The following is a 23,588-nucleotide window of genomic DNA, read 5'->3' as shown; positions in this document are numbered from 1 at the left end:
GCTTGTCATGCGACATAATCGTGCACGCCTCCTAAGGCAACAAGCACAAATATACTAAGCAAAGAGTGGATAAATCATTTTGAGCATCACAACCCCTTGTGATGCTCAAAATGTTTCATGATCTACCTTTGATCAATTCGGTCAACATCTGGAAAATCTGCACGAGCGAATGATTTAAACCCCCATTCGTTAGCATAGTGCTAAACCAGAAGTTAGCCGACTTGATCGCCATGCAGCAGTAAGGTAGCCAACAATAAGTGTTGTATATACTGTACATATGAGATCAATCCTCAACGATAGAAAATAGATATTAAAAAACAGACGTAACATGATAGTTATGGTTCTGCACTAAGGAGAATACTCTTACATCATTTGTTTTTGTCATCCTGTGTCACTATGAGAATGTAAATATGTGAACATTGATAACGCACATGTGCAACCAACCTTAGTAAACGGATGCAAATATGAAACCAAATAAAACCTTGGTATGACATGTTTGGCCATATTGTCCAGCCCAAACATCACAAACCGCTACAGAAGCAGAATTGTAACAGACTTGTTTGGCCACTAGGGAGCCGCCGAAACAAGCGTACACACAACAGACGTATTCCCTTCTTGTATCTTTGCATCTTTACACGTCCGGCAGACACGGCGCAACACAAGCACTCATTTAGCCTCGTGTTTGTGTCCGACTGATGGTTCTAAGTGTTACAGTCGCTCTACGTTTAGCTCTGTTGGTCTCTCCCAACTCCTTTTAAGGAAGAATCCAGCTTTTCTAGCTCTAAAAGCTCCACCACGTTCCCGTCCGTCGCTTACTTTGTCTGTCTGGCCCTCGGTGTTGAGCAGGTTCTGTACTGCTGATCTGCTGAATCTGCAGTGAATGAGCCAAAACAGTAAATTTGGAGGCCGATTAACTAAAACAAAAAGCTTAAAGACACTCTGAATCTCCGTTGAGCCTGAAGGAAGCCGCAGTGGGGCGATGCCTCTTCAGTGTGGTCTTCAGTACAAACGGCGCCTTTAGCAATCCTCTCTGAAAAAAGCACTGACGAATATCTTTGACGTCGTACCGTCATGGCAAACATAAATTGTTTTGGGTCAGCTCGTCAGCTGTTTCTTTGCTTTATCCAGCTCACCAGCTTGGGTGGTGGTTGCTTGGAAAGCTCGTCTGGAAGCGTGGCCAAAAAATGAGGCCAGCGAGGAAATCCAGTGTGTAATTGCAGAACTCACAGCCGCCCGGGTTAGCGCTTTGTGCACGAGCTGAGATACAGACCTGGAGGGGGACTTCTCAGGGACTGTTGATGCGAGCCTGGCTGAACACTCAAGTCAATATCATTTAAGTCGTATATCAGAAATTGCAAACTTGACTCACGGGGCTTTACGATCTGTACAATCTGTAATGTACTAAATGAGCAGCGTGCTGCATTGAAGGGAACTTTGAAACCAGCGATTACTGAGGTAATGAGTCAAGCAACAAGTTTTCTGCTAAACGTCTATTCAGACCAACCATAAGGAGGCGCTCCCTGATGGTTATGAGACAGAATACCTGTTTAAGGTATCGCTACGTTGGCTTTACTTTTCAGACGCGGAGGGCGCCTCCTGATACCAGTTTTGACTGCAGTTGGTGCAAATTTAAATATCACAATTTGTATTTTTGAGTATGCCAAAAGTAAAGAAACTGCTTGACTTTTCCCTTCAGGATTTGCTTATCCGTTATTTTATATCAAATACCTGACAAATCACTCTGTCAACTTCCTTTTGTATTGCATTTAGTTTTTTCTCATCACGGAGAGTCAGCGTTTCAAACTAATTACCCCTCAAAGTCTCATAATGTACATAATATATTTTTACACTCGCAGTTTTCTGCATCACATTTTTACCATGGCAAGTGCAATTTAAAGGGCCCTGCATAATGTTTCTATCCTTTGGAAGGGCTTTCTAGAGGGCCCTGCATCACCTTTTCTCCATCTCTAATACTTTCTAAAGGGCAATGCCCTCATGTTTTCAGTTGATTATCATGTTTTATCTACCATAGAGGAATCCAAGAGGGCACTTCTGCATTATTTTATTTTTTTAAACATGGGGCCACCAAACGTCATGAATGTATTCATTTTTGGACTACAGATATGAAGCAAAAGCAAATCATTTGAACCATGTATGTTCTGTCTTTTTTAAAGATGAAAAAATTATACTGTCTTTATAGCAAGAAAGGAACATCGATAAGATGACTGACAAGAATACAAACTAATTAATCAATACATTTTTAGAATCCTGGGTGTTGACATCATTTTGCTGAATCAATATTACAACGACACATTTATCTACCTACCAAATAGGAGTGAAAATTATGTATGAGAGTAGGGAAAGGTCACGCTCTGCAGCTCTAAGTGCAAATACCCTCAATTTGCATCGCTATATTTTTTAGATAACTCAGACGCTTTATGTTGCATTTAGCATTGTAAATTCTTCTCTGACGTTCCCCAACACACAAACAACGGCTATTCCGTCACCTTCACAAAGCACAGACGCTTTTTTTGTGTGGTCTTTTTCCTTATCTTGACCTTTTTCCTTATTTTTTTAAAGCCGATGTCCCAACAGTGTCATTTGTTTCTGCGGGCCAGGCTCATCCTCTTCCCTCCCAGGCTTCTTTCTTCCGCCGATCCTCTGCTGCTGCCCTGATTGTCCCTCATTCATCTGTCACGGCCCTCTCGCTGCCTGGGAGGAACCTGACAGTGATGGATGCTAATCACTTTTCCTGTGTGCCCGTCCACCCCAGCGCCTAGTACACAAGCTCGGCCCAGGCTCACCGCCCCTGCCCCTCCAACCACCCTTCCAGCCTATGAACAAGTGACCCATCATCGGCGTTTGCAGTGTACCTGCACCTCACTATAGTTGGGCTCAGGCTCTATTCATATGCACGTCAAAATGTCAAATATACAAGAAATATACCTGCATTTCTAAATCATTTCCTCAAAGTACAAATACCAAAAAACCTTTTCTTTGCTTTCTCCCTCTGATGTGAAGTACAAAGTGAGCTTTCCCCGGCCTCTAATCTACTCTGCTATTCATATTGTGTTTATAAAGTGCAGGAAATGAAACACTTTACAGTCAGAGACCGCCAGAAATATCCAATCTGATCTCCATTTGTGGTCCCAAAAATGTATTTCCTTCGCTAAAAGATGAGGTGCAGGAGGGGGATGGTGGTCTCCAGGCGAAGCTACCTCGACAATAACCACTTTGATCTGGGCAGGTTCTCGCGTCGTGTTTGTTTGCTCAGATGGCTTTGTTGCCTTCATTGCTGTGGTTTGTTTGCTCACAATAATGGTTTGAAATATTTCTGGGCGGCTGATTAAAATGTGCCACTAAACCATTCGATCCACAAAACCAATTTTCTAACATAATTTTTGGATTGTTTGGTTGAAGTGCATGATTTCTGGCAGGGTAGTACACGTACGTCTGCCATGTTTGGTTTCACAAAGCATTGTTGATATTACCTTTTTGGCAAAATCACAGACAGAAGCGAGCCTGTCCACAGTCCCAAAAAGCGTGTTGAGTGCTTCTTTGGAACATTTTAGAAATCCATTTCCAGTAAAGAGCTTCTGGATTCCTTTGTCAGGAAACATTTCAAGCAATTTGCCATTAATGGAAATCACCCACATGTCAGCGTGTGAAGGACAGCAAACCCCTCGGAATGATGAGTGATGGCTGTCGTCTTCAAGAAACTTGGTGGAATAGAATTCATGAAAATACATATATATATATATATAATGTCCTAAGTGGTGGTACATTTTCATCAAAAACGTCAGAAAAAACTTTTCTTTCCCAATCATTCGTTTGGTAAAAGTGAGGACAACAGAATTCTTCAAAACAGAGCCCCGCCTTTTTGAAAAGCAGAATACCCCCCTGAACAACTGACCCGCCCACAATGGATTATGGGATATTGCGGGGCCGTGAAGTGCACGGTTATTCCCTGCAGCCTTTGTGCGGCGTCACGGTCAGCCATGACAAATATTTAGTGTAGAAACGAAGGAGGCTCCGGCCCCGTGAACTGTGGCACAGTCGCCGGATCTCGTCTTTCTTCAGGTGGCTTCGTGGAGTCTGACGATGACCAGGTTTACAGACGAGGCAGTGAAGCGCATTGACCTGAAACGCATTCCTCGCTGGAGCCTCGCCTTGATTCAATCGACACCTTTTGGAAAAGTGTCACCGTCATTTGTCCTCTTTCTATTCCTTGTGGCCGATTCACCTCGAGTGACAAGTAATGAATATGAATTGGAGCAGCACTGTACCGGACTAAAAAGGAGGCAAGGTTTCTTTAAGTTGAATGTCCCCCGAAGAAAAACAACCAATCAGAGCGGAGGAGTCTCCCATGGGAAGTTTGCGAGCGCCGATCAAACCGTCCGACTAGGCGGAGCTGATCAAATATGAATCCGTTTTTGAAGTGAAGTTTGAAGTGGGGAAAAAGTAGGCATTGCAGTTTTCCAGAATATTGATTAATATTTGATCGTAGTCCACGAGCTTCATGAGCAGTAGAAGGCCGTTGCGTTGTGGGATCAGCAGCCGTTTGGAGCAAGAAAAGGATGCAGATAAATACTATGGGCACTGTTTATTTCTCACTGTACGCTCTAAGTGGGAAAGCTGTTCTTCACAGACTGGGGCAAGGTTATCTGGAGCGTGATGAATACTGTATCTCAAAGTGAATTATGTAGTTATGGCCCACCTGCAGCGTGCAAAAAGGCTCGCATCCAAGATATGCAATATATATGCAAGGGATGATAATTTGTTTCCAAGTGAGAGCTTGCTGTCTTGTTCAACACTGGAGCAATATTTATGACTCGGTTTAAATGCTCTGCTCCTGCCCAGCATTTGAGTTTGAGCTTCGTGTAAGAACTGAGGAATCCTGACCCCCTTTTCTTTTTATCAAGATGAGCTGGAAAAAGGCTGGAAGATTGCGTTTGGTTTGCTTAGTTACCCCTGAGGCCTGTTTCCCCTGTCACAGCCACTCTGTACACTGACAAAGAAGGATTGCCCCTTGGCAGATTGTTTTGGCCACTGGCCCACACATGCATTGAACTTTCAAGTTGGCACGAGGTCCGCCTCGCTTTTGTGGGACTGGAATCCACTTCAGGGAACTTTAATGGAGAAGGGCTGGGTGGGAATATACCGACGCCGTGTGAAGTTTGAATCGCGCCATGTAAGTTCATTAAATCCCCTTTGATGGACTGGTACTTCTAGCAAAACCCTTTTTTTTAAATAACGTATAGCAACGAGCGCAACCAAAAGCGCTAACCGCTATCACCGTCAGGGCAGTGGTATCGCGATACAGTGTGATTTAGCCTTGACTCGTGATAGAGAGAGAAAAAAACAGCTCTTTGACTTCAGGAAACATCATACTCAAAAAGGATTCTGCAAAATGTGCAAAAAAAATATAAGCAATTCATTCCGTGCCACAAATTGCAGTCATTATAGAATATCTCCATAGCCCAAAACAACCTCCATAGGGAGTGAGATAATGGAAGCTATAAACTGAAATATGTGATTTCATGCACAATATATGTATTTTATATACACAGGGAATGTGAAACGGTGCCTGTTTTACTTTCATTTTAAGCACACAAATCCCGAGAGGGGTTTTTGACTCCTGAATGGATGAAGTGAATGTTCAATAGAAAGAAAAGGAGAGAGGACTTACAACAATGTAACAATCAATTGTTGGCAATAAAGTTAATGAAAAGTGATGACTCCCGATCACTGGCTCAGGACGTGTTGTGAGATTGAAAATCAAAATTGAAGTCAGCTGTCAACACATGACAGCCGCCGAGATGTTCTCAAAGTTCGGCACGTCGGAAAGGTCACTTTTTTTTCCCAGAATAGATGTTGAAGGTCTGGAGTAAAAGGCACCGCTGAGCTGAACCCCAAGAACAACCAGAACTAGATGAAACCTAACAAATCCATTGGAACCAAAATAATGCAGTTGCATTTTGACGAGGAAATAACTGGAATGGCCATATTCACATATTTACCTGAAGATAATTGAATGGAAGTGGGTTCTATGGGCACAAGTCCTTTACTTTCTAATCTCAACAAAACATGCAGCTTTTTAGCATGCGGTACAAATGTGTTATTCTTGCAGATTCTAAAAATGCTGTCTGCATACTGGGGTCCCTAAACAGTCCTGGAATTGCAAATGTGGTTTGACTAGAGAGCTGGTGACTCTTGTGGATCCACGCAGACCAATTTATGTGATGATGTTAGTCCCCGGGCTAAACATTTTGTTGTAATGGGATACATTTTTTTAAACCAGACATCACTGTATTAAATGACCTCTAGAATAAACACTGCGTCATGGAGCTTCACATCCACAAACCAAAAGTTCCTGGAGAGAAATGCTTGGCATTCAATCGCCGGAAATGCAATTCTGACTGGAAAATCTTCAATTTATTCTATTATGTCAAAAGTTTTTGAAACCATGACTTTTTCAGTGGTGTTCCTCAAAGTCTTGGTGTCTTAATGTGGTATTTTAGAGGGATTTTTGGCCATTTTCTGGTATGAAATCATTAATCTATCACCAAATCTGTGTAATACATGATATCATCCCAGGAATTGCTGAAAATGCATATGATACATATAAGAGATTGTGTATGGCCGTCATATACTTCGTCATAATGTTGTATATACATATACACTAACATTTCAACATTTGAAAAGGCTGCTGCTTCTCAGATTATTAATCAGGTTCCCGGCTTTCAGATGATATCTACTCTATGTGGCCAGGCACGTTTTGGGGGACAGGTGCTCAAACCAAAAAAAGGGCACCCATCGCCAAAATTATTTATGAAATTAAAAATTATAATAAATAAAAAACACAGTAGGATATTTTCAACTTATATGTTTATTTTTGTTAACAAACTGAATAAATAAATGAATAACAGGCGAAAACAGACAAAACAAGGCCATATCGTATAACCAAATGCAATCAAAAAATATTCTAACTTAAAACTTATCAAAACTCTGCTCTGGATAAATTAAAGCAGGGGTGTCAAACTCATTTTCACCACGGGCCACATCATTAACATGGTCACCCTCAAAGGGCCGGTTGTAACTATACAGTGGCGGGCTGTGGATTTTCTACCTGCAAAAAAGGAAGAAGCCTTCAGGAGAGCAACAGAGGAGGATTCCTCTCCCCGGATGGACAGAAGCAATAGATGTCATGTGACCAGAATGAATAACGTAACAGAGTTACATTACATGAATATGACAGGAATTTAATAAACGGCACTCTGCTGCATTAAAAATTCCCTTCAAAATAAAAGCACAGGGTTTGTTTTTTTGCCCATGCAAAGGCCCGTAAAAGGCTCCGCGAGCGACATTAAACATGACAAACGTCAGTAAACAGCTGGACAAGGCTTTGAAATCACAGATTTCGTGAGTTTTTTGTTTGTTTATTTTTTTAGGAAACGTCGGACCAGTTGCGACGTAATGTTTTCAGCGGCGCTAATGTTGTGGTTAATTTATCACCAAACAACGTCGGGGGATTGCACAAACACCGTCATTACCTGTTTGTCTGATGCCGCGGGTCAGAGGAGAAGTACACTGCACCCGTTTGGCGCTCAGCACTGCGAGGAGGAGGGGCGAAATTCTCACAAGAACTCAAATAAATGCCCCATCAGATATTAAAACACATTTGGGGTGAATTGATGACAGCGAGTCATTTTTATTCTTAAATCCTGATGATTGAAGAAAAAAATTGGGCTCCAGCAGAAGGGGCACTTTTCTCATCCAGGGCAAAAGGGCAGGTGCTTGAGCACCACTAGGGGTCTATCTGTGCACGTGCCGGTATGTGGCATACACTGGTGACCTGCTATCTCCCTCTAAAGATCCCCTGTCACCTTTAAAAATTACTACAAAAATGGGTCTCTGGTGAAGATGTAAAAAAAATGCTGCTTTACTGTATTTTTCACTTTTTTAAAGAGTATGTCACAGAATTGAGTCCAAAGAACATATTTCTTGAGGAGAAAACAATGAACGGCATTCACTCACCTCGAGATTAAAGCTGCTTTTCAAGCAATGTCTACATTTTTCCTTGAGTGCTTCCAAGAAGGAAGCTACCATCAGGGGACGTTTCCGCCTCTTCACTTGGTAAAAGTTTCCTAAAAGTTTCCTTTTACCAAGTTTAAGGGCCCGATCACATCTTCTACCTTCTGTATATTGTGCAATATTGCAATGCAGCTTCTAAGGAGCTCGCCTCCCTCGGTGTCTCTGGGCCATGTTTTGATTTTCAGTCACATTTTTTCCATTGAACTAGTAATTCAACCAACCTTTATTGGCACTATTATAACATCACAATTGTTAGGCCGGGAGCTTGTTGCAGGAGGGAGCTGCAGAGGAATGCTCCAGAGTATTTTTCAGGACGTGAGCTGCACAGTCAGGAAGCAGGGACCAACTGGAGTAGAGCCCCCTGTGGTGCAGGATTGGCAACCGGGCCCCAGGAGGCAATGTGGAATGGAGGGATTTTGACAAAAAAACACGACCACTTTCAGTCCATTGGGTCGGAAAACTTTTCAGACGCCTGTACAGGTCTGTGCACGGTGCTTCCACGGACGTATAAACACCCGAAACGGTGCCAAAGAGCGATTCTGTTCTGGTTCCAGTCTCCAGGGATCACAGGTTCGACGTCCTCAGAGGTCTAATTTCGCTTCTTTCAAAAACTCCGGCTGCAGCATTCTGAATGAACTCAGTGGCACGGTGTGGGGGACATCGCAGCAATCTAAATCTACTGGAGATAAATTACATGTTCACGTTTCCATCCGCTGGAAAGACGAGTAAGAATTGGGCTTAAGATAAACTAACGAGATTTTCCCGGACTCAATTGCCTCAGCTAGACGCTCTAAATCCTGCTAGAGCTCAAAGGACAGCCCGAGCCTTCAGCAGTTTGCACCTACATGGACAATTACTGTACATCCTGGGCGGTTGGAGTGGATTTAGTTTGCCTCGTGATTGGACTGAGTAGCCGTGTCCCGAATCAATCAGTGACTCGTGAATCTGTCATTTCCAGTCGATGGCGGTAATGGTGGCTCGGAGTGCTTCTCGTGTTGACTGAAGACAGAATGCCCTCGATGGGTGAACGGCTCCTTATATCAGCCCGTAACAACCAGGGTCACTGCCACACAGAAACCTCTCTTCTACAGGGATCAGTGCTCACTTGCAGACCTTCCCATGGCCACGGGCCACTCTGTTGCTGGAGCGACAGCTTTCGCTCCAAGTTTACCTCCTGAAGGCTACTTACTGCATTAGGAAGCGCATCGGATTCTGGTTCTGTCAAAACTCCCGACCCACATGAGGAAACGGTAGCATTCGCTCGCACACTTTGAAGGGAAACGCACAGCGAGCCGGGCTCCGCACAGCCAGAGGTGTGGATGTGCTTCTGTGTTTGTTCCAAATCAAGGAACGTTTCATCAATAATATAAATCCCCGTGTTTGCATTTTGCTGGTCGGCCAGCGGTTCTCGCTTCCCTCACGTTGGAGTCACAGTTCAACGCAGCTTGATTGAAGTCGACTTGACATGGAATATCAGTTAGTGTTTGAAGTAGGTCAGGTTGTACATTAAAACTGCGGTAAGTTGCCCTTTTGCTTCTTCAGCACACCAGTGGAGATGCAGCAGAGTTCTGCTGCATCAGAGCCTCTGCTGTGTGTGTGTGTGTGTGTGTGTGTGTGTTATTGGCAAAGTTTCAAATCTTCTGAGATGCAGTCTATGACATGAGCACAAACACAGTTTGCACCTCTCATATTTCTCAGGTTTTTTTCCCTTCAATAGACCTTCTTTTATTCATTACATGTCCGACTCAATCTTCTCCTCCCCGTGCGCTCTGAAGGACGCCTGCCTCGCAGCTTCAAACCCCGCCGATGGAAAATGACTTTTTTTCTCCTCCCCGGATCTCATTTTAGAAGTTTATTTGCCAATCTTTCTGGGAATACTTTACTCAACAATTTTATTGCTGGGATCTGGGGATGTGGGCGAATAACAAAAGTCAACACAAAAATCAAATATATATACATATATTAAACCATTTACTGATAATAAAAAAAGGGAACCAGTGCATGTTTATAATGCTTGTTGGTTGTTTATGGTGTAGTTTATATTATATGCAGATGATTACTGTACATACCGGCTGCTGATCACACACACACACGACTTTATCATTTTATAATATATGGAAGGTCCACATAGTCCATTTAGTAGCTGTTTGTACATTTTGAATCATACAACATGATTTTCCTCTTTGCTCTGTTGTTGTGGGTTTTCTGAGGATCTTCTCGTCTACACGACAGCTGAGATCATAAATTAGATCAATGTTGCCACAAGGTGCTTTCAGTAGCTGTTCTTAAGCTTTCAGTCATCTCACGTGATCTTCATCAACAGACGAGATTTTCATTTCTAATTCCATCTCTTTTTTTTTTGCACTTTAAGGACGTCTCGTCTGCGTCGTTCATGTTCGAAAGCTGAATATATCACATTTGAAGATTCATTATGGCAGGCAGTGACGGGTGTGGGCAAGAATATGAATTTTTATTGGAACAGCCGACAGATGCTTTATTATTTCCCTTTTTTTTGGTTACGTTTTGTTTTTCTCGTTTAGTTAGGATGGTCCTTAGATTTCCTTCTTTTTCTTCTTAATCACAAAAGGTTGGGAACTCCTGCAAGAGATTCACAACATCCACAATATCAGTGACAAAAACAAACAACTTGCATAATAAAGTAATATTAGGTTCAAATCAACAGTACACGATTGCCCATGACGCACGCTACAGTTCTCAGTGGTGTACTTAAACCATCTTGTCCTTTCAGCGGCATAAGAACGCTAATGTGCCGTGAAGGATGAGCTGTTTAGAAACGCCCAGGACTCACGAGGTCGCCGCAAATTATTATTTTTGCAAGCCCTTTTTGTTTGCCCAAGCGTCTCGCATGCCGACACCGTTTTGACTGTCTCTACGTGTAGGTCAGGACGCTGCTTTTTAAGAGGGCCTTGCCAGCTCGTACCCTAACATTGTACAGGGAACCTGACGTGAGCCCGACCAGAGTCCTGCACCTCGGAGGAGGGAAAAAATGGGTTTCATAGCCAGTCCGGCGCTGTCGGCGCGTCTCTTATCTCCCACTTCCAGCATGCGGCTGGATCTGTGCCGCTGCCCACATGATGCTGCTTTTCTTATCAGGGAAACTTTCAGAGCCTGTAGGAAAGGAAAAGGGGTTCAAGATCTCCGGGGGGGGGGGGGACGTTTATTTTTTTAATGAGGATTATTGCGATGGAAGGTGCTGCCACAACCAGGACCTCGGTCCACTAGAACACATTCCTCACTAATAAGTACCTGCGCCCGGAGCACATGGGGAGGAAGTGATTCCAGTGTTATTGGACACTTACGTAATCGCTCCCTCTCCTCGACTTATTTCTCGGACTAACTTTGTTAGATGTCTTATATTGGATTCACGACATTAGTATTAGACCTGCTATAATCCTCTCGTCGGATTGTAATCCAATTTTCTGCGACAACTCTCTCTTTTTTTTCTAATTAAAATGTCCCCTCCTTAGTCCGCTGCAGCCCCAGCTTTCTTTTCTTCTGGAAGTCTTTTTTCGTTGGTCCCGAAGACCTTGAGCTGGGTTCATGTTTTTTTGCCTGTAAATCCCTTCGAGACACGTTTCATACGGAATCATACAAATACACTTGGACTTGACTTGGAAGGCCATATCAAGGCCCGCTCCTTTGAGTTTGTTTCAGAGTCGACTTTCCTTACCGAGCTGTCAAAACCTGCCGAAAGAGATTAATCCAGTAGACCTCCCTCCTTCGTGACACGAAACTCCCCCATCCCCCATCCTCGGGACTTCAAGCTTCTCATTGCCTGTGTCTCTTAATTATGATTTTCGGGTGATTGACTTCCACTAATGAGGGGCAACGGGGTGAATTAATTTTCAGCTGAATGATCCTCTGCCATTCCCTTTCACATGTTCCCCCAACGTGCCGTTATTACAATCCGAGTAGTGCAACATAAACTGAGCATAAACCTTTTATCGGAGGCTCGATGGCCTGCCCACTCGCCACAGACCGGGCTTTTCCTTACGGTGTTCAGACGACCGCTGATTGAATTGTTAACTACATAACCATGTAATGGCGTCATGCTCAGCATCCCGAACACCTGTTTCCTTGTTGAGGTGCTATGTGATCCGATGAAGGTGGAAACTAAACGCCGTTATTGAGTATATCTCAGGCGGGAGTGTGGGTGAGTCTTGTTGTTCTACGGGATCTATAACCTAAAACCACATTTCCCAAACCCGTCGCTCGAGGGCAGATGAGACGTGACAGTGGTTTCTTTATCTATTATTCCACATGAGTCATCGTAGCGTGCCCACGTGTAACCCCCAGAGGGAAGATGAAGGAAACCCATTCGAGGTTATTCCTCAGCTCGAGACAGACACGAGACATTTCATCATGCCAGCTTCGTTTATTTTTTTGTTGAGGTGGAAATTATATTATTGGGAAGGGAAGGATTTAAATTATGCAGGATATTTATTCTCAAGAACTAAAATGTAAAAGCAGGCTTCGTGTTTTAGGTTAAATTAAACAGATTAACTCAACACATTGTAATTTCTACAACCCAGTCGCCAGAAAAAAAGAAATGTTGGCATTGAGCTACGGGATACGGTGAATGTGGACGTTTCTGAACCAAGAATATGTTTAGAACGTGGTTAGCGTTGTCAAACAATTGGTTTGTTTTAGCTAATGTAACTTCTTCTTGGTTTGTGTTCAAATAATTAACGCACATTGTATCCCAACAATGTAACTGGTGTCCTTTCTTATGGAACATTACGTAATAGGCATTACAGCCTTGGGTAACAAACATAAACTCCCCGTTTGAGCAATCCACGAGAGCTCCATCCCGCCCCGTGTGGACTTTTCTCACCCTTTCTACGCACTATTATACCACGCATCTCTTGTTGCAATATGGCACCTACGATGCAATAACGTATCTGTGGTTTGCAGAGACGTACAATGGCAACGTTTGTCACTTGCGACCGGGCTGAGATCTCTTAATTGTTAAATCCCTTTTCTTTCTATGCTGGATAACTGCAGCCTTCAATGCTGGCTATCCTTTGTTTTTGCTTTTCTTTCTGTGGATGTGGATGTCAGGTCTTTGCTAATGTGTTGGACTTCGGTGCTTTTTTTAACAGCACTGTGAACCTGTAGGGCGTCGAAAAAGAAATCTCTTTGAATACTCTTCACTTATACACCTACAATATTACAAGTGCCTCCAAGGCCACATGCTCAACTTGGACAATTCTAAATTTGGATTTGCATGGATGGTCTGCAACAGTTTATGTCTACATAATCTTGCCTACAGGAGCTCTTATTAACTCTTTGGGGTCTAAGGTCATCGAAGGTCATTTTCGCGATTTTACATATCTTCTTAAATTCAGCAGGACCTTCCACATGTATGCCCTTTACAGCTCTGACTGTCATTTCCACAGGTACTTTCATGATAACTATACTACAAGGCAATACATAACTTTATAACATACCGACCAGTTTAATTTGTTTGTCTGTGACAAAATCAACTTTTCCTCAATTCTAATAAGTTTAGCCAAAAGTCTCGTGAGGAAAAAAACTTGACACTTCAGGCCAAATAAAGAAAAAGGAGATCAAGCATTCTAGTGAATCTGGCTGTCATACGGTTTTTGATTTCAGATTTGCCAGAGAAGCATTTCATTGATTTTTCTTCACAACATTGCTTTTTTGAGAGTGATTGATCAATGTGTTTGTTTGCTTTCTTTGAACTATTAATATTCACTGACAGCTCACAAATCTCCGCCGCTGACACCGCGCTCTAAATTCAATAGCGCATATGAGTAGAAATGGTTTATAGTAATGGACAGAAGGCGCGGCACATTGGCGCTTGAGTAAAACACATTTTTCATGTGCTACCAGTGGAAAGAGCCGAGTCAGCACCTCGGTCATCAAGCTGTGCGTCTGCCGACGTAATAACTTTGGTGGAATACATTCTCCGGTTGTATTTATTTCTTCACTCCGCTAAAACTTTTCACGCAAACCTGAAACTATGTTTCCTCAGTGTTGGTGTACTTTGTGTTGTCTGAGCCACACACTTCCTACCGGTCACTCCCTGCACATCCCTTCATACTTCATATTTAAATACACTTGTCACTTTAGCATTACACCTACATTACACTTGTGTAAAGTACTGTTATCTGTTTATCTGTGCACTTTATTTGTATTTTATATTCTATTGTAAATTGAATTTGTTCCTATTTCTTGTACTGTGTTTATTGTCTAATGTTATGCACCAGCCTCCATGACAAATTCCTTGTATGTGAAACATACTTGGCAATAAACAGTTCCGATTCTGTACTTTCTAAGGGTGTACACCAGGAAACTACGACGTATAGTCGTAAAAAGCTTTAAAAACGTACAAAAAAATAATGATCGTCGTAAAATCCTCCAGTTTCGCTCATATCTAAACACTTGACTTTTTCTTGTCTTTTTCCCGCCCCCAGGAGACGCAGCACTGATGAGCTCCCAGCAGCCCGTAGAGGAGTAACGCACAACAGAGACACCCGAACAGCAACAGTCCGCAGTAACAGTAAGGCTCCATATCTACCGTCACTCTCTGCACGGCCGTCTGCGAGCCTGTCATTATATATCATTATCATTACACGGTTCTAAATCCCTCTCAGCCCAGATCCGCACTGATTGTTCTGTGTGATTATGGGAACAAAAGGCAACGAGCAGCATATGGTGCAGCTCTCACGCATTCAGCCGTGCATGTTCTTGTCCCTTTTCGCTTCGTGATGCGACACGAAACGAGAATGAGGGGACATTTCCATGCTGTCCTGCTTATCTTCTTCAGAAGATCTCCAGTTTAAAGAGCAGCATTCAAATTCATAGCATTCAAATATACGGTTCGTATAATATCGTATAAGTTACTCTTTTTCTGTGTTTACCTACGAAAGCCAGCAACACGTGTCAAAGTCAGCCTTGTTAAATGCATACTTTTACTTCTGGCTCCACAGGAATCAACTTGGTTAGGTTGAGGCAACTAAACTACCTTGTTAGGTTCAGGAAAATATTGTGAAATACTCCTGACTAAAAGACCAGTGTTTGTTTTGGTGTGAGTTGCCTAGTTTTTTCTTTTGCCAACAATCTATATTGAATAAAAGCATTACATGGGACAGCTATGTATATCTGATTTTGGGGTGAACTTTCCCTTTTTTTGGATGAAATAACTCACACATAGCATTATACATTCACTTGCAGAGCGATCTGCCTCGCTCGAGCTCCAACGTTGCTTTCCCGTCACCCGGCTGTCGGCTTCCCCTCTCCGCGTGACGCCACGAGGAGTTTCCCCCCGACGGGCCGCGTTGAAGACTTTGAGACGTCGCCGTTTCTTTGAGCACAGTGACATGTCTCTCCATCGCTTTTCCTGTCAGTCACTATTCACCTGGAAAAGCTGTACGACAGAAAGTCCTTCGTGTTACTATGACAACAGGCAGCTGTTTTTCAATACGGCGGCTTCAGTGTTTACCGCTCGGGCCTTTTATCTTTCGAGATGTTTGAAAATGTATTATAAAACGGGACTTAATGAGTTTCTCTTTGATAAATCTGGTGGCACCGTTGGCCCCCGTCCTTTATGCGGCTGTAGGACTCTGGCAGCGTCTTCGCTGAAGATCGATCACTAGACGGGTAATTAAGCGATGGAGGAGGAAAACATTACACATCACACACCTTCCGTACTCTTTGTGTACCAGTTCGCCGTGGCGGGCTTTTATCAGGTGAAAGGTCTAAACTCCACAGTGCTGTGTGCCTTCTTCAATTTGAGGCATTATTCCACAGGAGCACTCTGAGGACAGAGAGTGATAAAGTGGCAGGAAAAAGGGGAGGGAGGGAGGAAGTGGGGGGCGGGGGCTGCACGGTGCAAACTCGGGGCTTTGATGTTTTTTTTTGTCAAAGTAAATGTGATATGAAGTTTTTTTTCTCTCTTCTGACGAGACTTCATATGAATGGTGTGCCCCTGGGGCAGCACCTTGCTTGCCGTTAAAAACGTAGCGGGGAGTCTTTTTTTATCATGTGCTTCCCGTCTGAGCGGGTGTCTGTCTCTCTCACTCTCTCTCTTTCTCTGAGTAAACATGACCCGAACAGACCTTTTTTTAAATATGGTCTTGTATAAATACTATGGCCATGATTTCATGTTAAAGCCAAGGCGAGCCTTATCACGCAGAACCCGGAGCGTAGATTAAAAGTAAATTGCGAGGTAGTTTTGGCTCTTAAATGGCCCATTGAAATCATTCTTTAAGATTCATGAGTGTTCCATCAGCTAAAGGAGCTTTTTTTTCTCTCCCCTATTCTCCACAATCCAGAGGCAAATGCAATGGGGGTACCTGCCATCACCATCACTCTTTTGGTTCTTGTCTTACTGGTACTAAGATTTGATTTTTGATTTTTTTTTTTGCTGATGAAATGACCTTGATTCCACCTTGAAACTTCCTTTTAGTTCAAGAGTCACAGAGTTTCAAAGGACCATTTAGAAATAAGTCTTGGGTTTGAGATGGCAGTGGACACTTATGTTGTGTGATACCACATTTTCAAAAACACTGCATTGATTTTTAATTAATAGTTATCATACAACGATTCATGGCAGAGGGGCTCAGACCTCATAGAAAATAGTGCTGTGATGTTGGTTCTCACAAAGACTGTGGTCAATGAAAATATAGATCCCACTGTTCTGATCGCACATTGTTTTCTTTTAACGTCGCGTGTGTTATTCATACTACGTATTCATACTGGCGTCTCAGATGCAGCGTAAGAATCCATTCATCGTGGCCTTAGATGATTTCCCTTGACGGGTCCAGACACACCCACAGATATGCTGATGCTCTCCCCAGGAAATCAGAACCAGACTTGTCCCTCAGAGCTTAATGAAGAGAAGAAAGAAACTACCATGACACTAATAATGACTGTGATGAGTCACTTTATTAAATTGACTGCTGACATGAATGTCAGGAACCTGGACTTTGGCTGAAATTGCTAATTCCCTTTTTAAAATGGTTCCCAGTGTAAAAGCTTAAATATTCGCCTGACCAACTTCAGTAAACAAGTTTAGCCTAAAACTAATAATACGTAATTAAACCGTCTGATGTTTTCCCTAAACTCCCTGCTCAGTAGCGCCATAGATATTAGTTCGAGACACAATTTAACGTGTTTGGAAACATGCTCACACGCTACAAGAGTAAGCAACGACGACCGATATCGAACTGGTGTCTGTTCGTTAAATACAGAGCTGGAGTCATGGCGGGGTTAGCTTAGCATAGCATAAAGACGGGCACCAGGGGGGAAAAGTTTGCTTGGCGCCGTGCAATGTTCAAAATCGCACCCAGTAATGCCGCTTCAGCTGATTCATTTACACAACAATAAAAAGAGATTTGTTTCGGGGGAGATCATGTGCACCAACTATTCCCTGCAGCTGTAGTGCAGATGTGGATGAAGGTTCTGGTCCCTGCACAGGCACAGTGGTGCCAAATCTGTCACGATCAATGCGATGATAAGACTTGTCGTTTGCCAAGAAAAAGCTCCGCTTACGTTTGATCAATTGAATGCTTTACAAACACAATGAGGCTAAACTAAGTCCTGTTTCACATTGTGATGAGGTTTAACGAAACCTGCGTCATACGGAATTATAGCTGCGGTGCTAGTATTAATTCGTTGGTCGAAAATTTCAGGAAATAGTTGGCTTCATGTAATTGCCAAGTTAGATTGAGGTTTGGCATTACAGTTAAGACTCCACTTATTACGCTGGGGAAGCTCTGAAAGTGGACACCATACCACTGAAAAGGTCTAATTGTAATGGGATTTCCTCTTTTTGAAGCCTTCTTCAGGGTTACTTCCTTTTTTTCCTCTTTATATATATATTTCTGTTCCCCGTCTCGATTTAGGTGCTTATCTTAATTGGGTTTTTGGTGGCAGATACTCTGGATTCTTCGGGGACGTGTCTTTTCATCTTCGAAGCACTATGTGTCCCCTTTTAGCCTCTGATTGTGATTCGGAGCGAGACAAACGAACTTCCCTCTTAACATATATGTATGTATTTTTATTCCAAAGGATATGTCTGCCTATCCCTGCGTGCTTCATTAAATTATCAAGCAGCTATCAAGAAGAACTCAAATATGCCCCAAGTTCAGATCACACCTGAGAGTGACATAAAACACGAGTGGTCATTTTCACTGTCTGGTCCAACTGGAGTTATTCTGATGAACCTAGTGTGAAAAATACTGGGTATAAAAGATCATTCGTTTTAAAAAAAGTAAAAAATACATGCAGAAATGCTTGGTCCTTGGGATGTTTCCATGGCTAAAGGAAGTAGGGGTCACAGCCCTTTTGCTCGCTCGCTAACTGCCATGAAGCCCTTAAAAACCAAAGAGCCTACCGTCAGTTCTCCCGTAGACATCCCAAAGGGGTAAACACATCAGAGTCGGAACGGCCCGAAACACATTTCATACACGCCATTCAAAAGATATTTTTACCCCCCCGATCCTTTCCATCAACCTTTTCCATGCTATCTGTTAAGAATGTCAGACATGCACGTCACTGGTCCTGAAGAGGGGTATCATTTACCGGGGAACATCAGGGCGCCGCATGTCGCAAGCGCTCAAGGCAAAAGTGCGATATTGTCACAGAACTGTCTTTAAACCCACTTACCTCCCATCTGCAAGCAGCATCCACGCATGTCACTACTCCATCCCCTCCCCCGTGGAGTACCTCAAGCAATTTGTTTTGACTTTTGAAGTCTTAATCTCAGGGGGACGTCAGACTGCAACCGTATTTCTCTTCTGTTTACTGTTAGGAACATATCGTAGTTTCATTGGTTTTCCTTCTACACACAATATCTACATACAAACAGCCGAGTGTCTCTTTGGTTTCACGAGTTGATGCGTGCGTGCAAACGGTCGCGCCTGATGACATGCAGCGATCGTGCCATCGGGTTTAAAGTGAGATGTAAAGTGAGATGTGAGTGACTGCAGCCACCGCAGGTCGTTTTCACGATGACAGACACATTTAATTAGGCATTTTAAACACTGGCCTGGCACTCCGGTCCAATCAGCTTGCCAGGTCCCGATGGCCAGTTGGGGCCCGACAGTTTGGGGGAAATGTGTTGCTCAAGACAGAAAATGTCCTTCACTTGTGTGAACTCTCAGCTGAATCACTGCCAACTTGGTTTCACTAAAATTGTGCTCTACACTTTCCTCTCTTCATAGCTTTCCATCCTTAAAAAAACCATTACAATTTTTAAGACATACCAACACTAAGGAGGGATGACCGGAGGGAACACAAACCTCCACCCGGACTGAAGGGTGAACTGATTTGAAGATTGATTAATAGATTTTGAAGGTTAAAGGTCAAGGTCACTGTGATGTCACAGGTATTCCGTGGTAATTCAGTTGTCAAAATTAGGATGATGGCAGTATGTTTAGCCTAGATTTAGAGGAATTTTAAAATGTGTGTGTGTGTCTACGCACATCTATGGCATTGTTCGGGTCTGAACACAACCTGCGAAAGGATCTCACTTTGTTTTTAAGCAGCAAGAGGCAACAATTCACTTCCTGTGCTAAGTCTGCTGAAAATGAAGTCAAAAAATCGGGGGGAGAAATCAAAACAACGTAGACAACACACTCGCAAACTCTCTCGGCTCTGTCATCTGCTCACATGGCTTTTCCTACCATAGCTATGCTGATGACACCCAACTGATCCTCTCGTTTCCACAATCGGAAACACAGGTAGCAGCATGAATCTCTGCCTGACATCTCTCAGTGGATGTCCGCACACCACCTGAAAATTAACTCTGACAAGACTGAACTACTTTTCCTTCCAGGAAAAGGCTCTTCCACCCACGTCCTCACTATTGCCTTCAACAATCTGACTGCCAGGAACCTCGGTGTGACACTCGACAGTCAACTCTCCCTGACTGCCAACATTACCGCAACAACACGTTCCTGTAGGTTCATGCTGTACAACATGAGGAGAATGCGTCCCCTTCTCACCCAGAAGGCGGCACAGGTTCTCATCCCGGCTCTGATCATCTCGCGCCTTGACTACTGTAACTCCCTCCTGGCAGGTCTACCTGCTAGTGCCAGCCGACCTCTGCAGCTCACCCAGAATGCAGCAGCTCGACTGGTCTTTAACCTCCCGAAATTCACCCACACTACTCTGCTCCCTTCACTGGTTACCGGTGGTCGCCCGCATCCGCTTCAAAACATTGGTACTTGCGTACCGTGCTGCAAACAGATCGGGTCCAGTCTGCGTCCAGGACATGGTCAAACCTCACACCCCATCCAATCGGCTTGTAGCTCCGTCACTGCGAACTAAACACTCAATAAAGTCACGACTGTTTGCCGTCCTGGCTCCTCAATGGTGGAATAAGCTCCCCATTGACATCAGGACAGCAGAAAGTCTCTACCGCCGCAAACTAAAAACATCTTTTCCGACTATTCCTTGAATAAAGACAGTAGCACTTTAGTAGCACTTAAATGGCACTTACTTACAGCACTTTGCAGCTTGGCTTTCTTGAAGAAATTGTACTTTCTTGATTCTTGTTGTTCTGAGTTTGCACTCATGGTTGAATGCACTTATTGTAAGTCGCTTTGGATAAAAGCGTCAGCTAAATGAAATGTAATGTAATGAATAAATAAAATATCTCCCTGCCTTTTCAGACATCATGGTCAACGCAGGCTTATTTCATTTGAGCACTGCAGAGGAGAACAAGGAGGAACAAAAGGAGAGCCACGGTTGTGCTGTATTTTCCTGTTACGTCCTTGTCAGGGACGCATCAGGACCCATTAGCATTTACACGAAAGAAGATAAGTGGTCGAATGCACCCCAGGCAATCTCAGCAAGTGGTTTGTGCTAATTTACTTTTGTAAATGGAGCTGTCCATTTGTGATCCCATCAGTCAAGACGCATGTTAATGCCAGGCGTAAGCAGGTCTCTGTCTGGTCAATGTACACGTACACAATTTGGACCTTGACTTTGGCTGTCTATCCATCTAATATTGCTTCTAATGTAAAATCTTGAATGTAAAAGGCTTAAAAGAGCCATCTCGATGAAAAGGTCAGAACTTGGAACGATGTTATTTATCATAACTTCTCCAAATTAATGTAATATGGACAGATAGTCAATTTCAGTTCTCCTTCAGTTTCAGCTGGCCTTTACATATTATTACAATATTACAGATTATCCTTCAGGGTTTGTTGCTACATTATCACGTTAAAAAAGGCTTGAGATTCCATTAAAAAATATAACAGATCTCTTACACTCCACTGCCGTACCTTTACATCATTCAGATCACAATATGGAAAATACTATTTAAATTGACAATGTTCTGTGACATTAAAAATGTTGTCATTCAAGGTTGGTGAAAAAACTGAATCGTGCAGCGCTCTATAAAGACATGTGACCTTGTTAGAGTAGTTAACCCAGTTAACCCACTATACTGAGACCAAAACACATTGTCATACAGTATGTCCAGCCTTGATAGAAAGTTCTTGTTTAAAAGTCTAGAATACAGGTTTGCTGTTCACACCATGGCGGCACTGTGAATTACTGAAGTTAATGTCTTGTAAATATATACAGGATTTTGTTGAAATCCAAAATAATCTTTTCCCGTCTTGTGCAAATACCTTTGAAACAATATGTTTATCTCACATTCAGGACTCATTTAACTATTAATTATGTCAGCTGAAATGATAAATATTGCCTGCTGATTTTCATAAATGTTAATTATGTGAGTTGGCTAAGCTAGAAAATGAAAGTCTTTGCATTCTCCAAACCTTCTCGGAATGCTGCAGTCCAAACGTCCCAGAAACGTTATATTCCAAAAGTCTCAAAACGTTATTACAAACATTCTCAAAACATTTCTTCTGGAACGTTCTCTGAATGTTTCTTACAAAACATTCTAGGAACATTGTTTTACTAATGTTCTCTGAACTTTTTTTCGGTACATTCTCGGTACGATGTTTTCCAGACAGTCTCGGAACTGACCTGATTTAACTGTAATGTTAAAGTTGGAAAAGAGGCTTTGATGAGCTCTGGTAGGTGGACATTGATTTTTACTGAACAATGTTTTCGGACCATTCTTGAAACGTTGAAAGGGTGGTCCGGGTTATCCAATATGGATCATATTTTTTTCAGTGTCCTCCTCTCCACCTTTTCCAGAATGTCCAGTTTTCAGCCAATGATGGAGCCGGCCTTAACCAGTTTGTTGGTGTCTCAGGAACGTGTATTCCTCCACCATGTCTACATCCTCTCCCAGAACTCTTAGCGGTTGTGGAGCCGTCATCTTCCTCCTGAAATCGACCACCACTCTGGTCTTAGCCACGTTCAGAAGCAGGTGATTTCTACCTGACCACTCCACAAAGTCATCCACTACTGCCTGTACTCCTCCTCCCGTCCGTCCTTTATACACCCAGCCAGTGCAGAGTCATCAGAGAACTTCTGCAGATGGCATGACCCCTACTTGTACTAGAAGTCAAATTTGTACAGGGTGAACAGGAAGGGAGAACAGTTCCCTGTGGAGCTCCAGTACCACTGGCCACCGTATCCGACAGCACACGGCCCAGTCTGACAAACTGTGGTCTGCCTGTCAGGTAGTCAGTGATCCAGGAGACGGTGGACAAGTCTCTCCCCACCACCCACTTAGCAGCAGTGGTTGGATGGTGTTGAATGCACTGGAGAAATCAAAGAAATAACTTAATATTCCTAACATTTTTGCAACATTGTTTTAGGGATGTTCTCTGAATTTTTATTTTTAGAATGTTCTCAGAACATGATTTTCCTCACTTCCCTGGGACATTGTATTTCTAATGTAATTGGAACATTGTATTCCTAATGGTCTTGAAACATAGTTTTCGGAACGTTCTGACTTTTATTTTTCTTACATTCTGGGAACATTGTTTTGGAACATTCTCAAACCTTCTATTCTTAACATTCTCTGATCTATTCTCGAAACCTAATATACATAATGTTCTCGGAATGTTTTCTTCATGTTAGGAACAGTATATCCCTAATTTTCTCGCAATCTTGTATTTGAAACATTGTTTTTGGAACATTGTTATATGAGCTCAAGTGTCCTCACTGTATTTGGGGGATTGAAATTCAAAGTAAACTACAACAAATTGTTTTTTTGTGACAATAAAAGCACGTTTGCCTTCCTCCTTGTAGGAAATGTTGCTAATGAATGCCAAAGGAAACCTGGACACTGCTGAAGTATTTTCCAGGGCTGTGGTTAACTTTACAGGAAGAAAAGATTGGACTGTTTGTATTGTTGTACTTCACTAAATCACTAGCCTGGAACAGTGCATTGACATGTTTGGTAGAAATCTCATATCTATGGAGCAAATCAGTACTTTATTTTGGCTCTATAATTTCCGATCAGTTGAGCTACACTGTACAGCTGCTGACAGCTCTGCTTCCGGCTGACAGTAATGTGGCACTTTAACTGCTGAATGCACCACTAACTTTCTCTGTGCTGGTTGGTGCTGAGC

The 23,588-nt window shown here is 42.9% G+C and overlaps 1 protein-coding gene across 1 annotated transcript in view; it reads left to right on the top strand.

Moving 5' to 3' along the window:
- The first annotated feature begins 14,555 nt into the window (after nucleotides 1-14,555).
- Nucleotides 14,556-23,588, top strand: part of gulp1a (GULP PTB domain containing engulfment adaptor 1a) — a 42,772-nt gene continuing 33,739 nt past the window's right edge. The window contains exon 1 of the mRNA XM_079230652.1: nucleotides 14,556-14,641. The gene's annotated coding sequence lies outside the window, so the exon portion shown is untranslated. The remainder of the gene's footprint in view (nucleotides 14,642-23,588) is intronic.

The sequence above is a fragment of the Taurulus bubalis genome, assembly GCF_910589615.1.
Source record: "Taurulus bubalis genome assembly, chromosome: 15".
Taxonomy (NCBI): domain Eukaryota; kingdom Metazoa; phylum Chordata; class Actinopteri; order Perciformes; family Cottidae; genus Taurulus; species Taurulus bubalis.
This window is presented reverse-complemented; position numbering and strand designations above follow the sequence as displayed.